Raw genomic sequence first — 2690 nt, forward strand, 5'->3', positions numbered from 1 at the left:
CTCCAGACAGAACCCTGTCCTCACACACACTTACCTTGAAGCTTTAGGAGGAGAGACAAGTCATACTCATTCCAAGGGTACTTTTATAGGCTCCAATATGGAAAACACGTAACCTCCTCCTCTTTCTTAAAACATATTTGGCAAAACATGTTTTTGGCATTGCCGGTCTCCAAGCCTAATTCCCCTCATAGTAAAGATGTTTGGATATAATTAGAAATATTTCCTCTCACATTGGGTTGAGTATATGAATCAATCTCCTATAAATAATTTGAGTCGTTGGCAATCTTAAAGTTGTTGGCCTTTGGAATAATGTAAGGTGTTGTTTCAAAGACAGCTAAGTTCTGGAATCCCTGGACTTTGTTGCCTACTGCTCTTCTGTTTCACAGAGTCGCCTGTGTGAAGTCTTTTCAACTGCCTGCACAGTTATGATAGTATACTCGGGAGGAAAGCTTCTGCTGTTTAGCAGAGTGTTATGAAAACGTTGTTGCTTTCTCTCAAAAAGATTTCCTTTTTTTTTTTTTTTTGCAATTTATTGTGCTTTTTCAAGGATACTTGGAAATTTAATTTTGAAACTTGCTTCATGAAGAGCAGCCAAAGATAGCTTCTTTTGTTTCCTTCAATCAGTTGCCTCTGATTCATTGTCAAATCATTCCACTGGCACTTCAGACTTGCTCCGAAATTGCATTGCCTTGCCAAGCAGAGATGTCCTGCTTCTCTCATTTTTTTTCGATGCCCAAGTTGCTTGTGAAATCTAGTTTCCTCTATGAAACTCAACATAAGAAAATGTTGGAAACAGGGCATTTCTCTATCTAAATATGCAGCATCGATGATTTTTCCTCTATCAACTGTCCATGGGATATATTTAATATTTTGCTTACAAACAATACCTGAACATTGTTTTCTATTTTAATTTTAATTTTTTTTTGAAGTTTATTTTACTATCTTTGTGGCCTTGCGTCTCTCTCTGTAAGCATTGTCTGGCTGGGACTGGGACCACATTTGCTTAATATACCTGGTTTTGCAGCCACATCTGTATTATTGTACTTATATTTCAATTGATTGAATGGCTATAGCTTGCCTTATGAAAGGAGATATCTGGATATACTAGTTGTAAAGGTCACATTGTTTTATTACCATAAGGGATCATCTAATTCATCTTGCTCATTATACTAATAAAGCAACTGAGATCCAAAGAATAGAAGAGAATCTCCACAAATCACACAGCAGTTTAGACTCTGGTCACCTGACTTGCAGTCCAGCGTACTCGCTTGTGACACTCTTCTACCTGGGGTAGATTAAAGCCATCAGGAAGGGTATTGCAGGGATGTGCATCTGAGAGGGCCTTTCCTAGCCATCTGTTAGCCTGCTTTGTTACCACAGGTACATAATTTTACTTTCTTACTTGTCTGTTTCTTTACTAGGCACCTGCAAAACGTGGGTAATGATTTTCAGGATGACAGAACATTTTAATAATGCTCTCAATAGGATTTGATGGGAATTTTCAGACAACCTTTTGTCTTGCTCTGGGTAAACTTTTCAAGAAGTAGGAAGTAAGATATTGTTTTTGTTTATTACTGCCATGTTATAAAGCACTTAAGCAATTCCAGGTGATACAGGAACAAAGTGGAAGAGAGGCTTATGCTGTGAGAAGAGCAATTCCACACCCTTTCTAAGGCCAGTGCGACAGTGTGAATCCAACTTACCTGGTAAACTACCATGTCTAATTTACACCATTTTCATACAGTGCCATTTAGACCAGGATACTCTTACTTTCTATCTGATGAGAAGTTACCATTTAGCTTTTCCTTTATTCTGTCGAGGAAGGTTATATTTTTGGCTATGCATCTCAGCTGCATCCAGTTTAAAAATCTTGATCCTCTAGGAAAACGTCTCTGAGTAGTCCAGATTGCTACGATATCTACTTTTTGTACCAAACTCATACCCGTCATTATGTGTGTTGAATATACACTTGAATAATCTACTTTGAGATCATGTTTTCTTGACACTTTTAGTCATTTATTTTGGCTCTTTATATGATTATATGAGAGACCATAAAGACTGGAAACATAGGCTAATAGCTCATGAATACTACATTGTAACACATAAAATAATACTCTCTAAGTCTCCAGGTTTGATAGACACCCTGTAGTTTTCACAGGGAGAAGAGTCATATTTAATTTAATTTTGAAACTTGCTTCATGAAGAGCAAGGTCATGTCAAACCCATTACCCAGTGCACGTACTGTGGGCATATGGTACATTGGAATTAATAATGTAAATATCCATGAGCTAATTAAGAATATTTTGGATTTATATTCTTGATAACAGTTACTCAACAAAGAGAATTAATGATACCATTCAGTTTGAATCCCCTATGTGAGAATATAGCTAGTACCATCCTGAAAAATGTTCATGGTAGGGGAAGCAAGAGCTTTCTAAGATTTTACTGTACTCAGATATAAGGAAAGGTCAGAAAGAAATAAAATGGACTTCTAGATTTCTGTTCATTAGAACAGTCTTTCTTGATAAGTGACACCTTTACAGCCTTAAGATGTGCTGTAGACCCAGAATAAAAGTGAATACATAAATACTTAGTCAGTCGCCTATTAAACATGATTGTTTGACAGCTCTGTGACTCTTCAAACTTTGACATGGCTTCAGGAAAGAGAAAAGACAAGACCAGTCTAAGGA

The sequence above is a fragment of the Macaca nemestrina genome, chromosome 17 (assembly GCF_043159975.1).
Source record: "Macaca nemestrina isolate mMacNem1 chromosome 17, mMacNem.hap1, whole genome shotgun sequence".
NCBI lineage: Eukaryota > Metazoa > Chordata > Mammalia > Primates > Cercopithecidae > Macaca > Macaca nemestrina.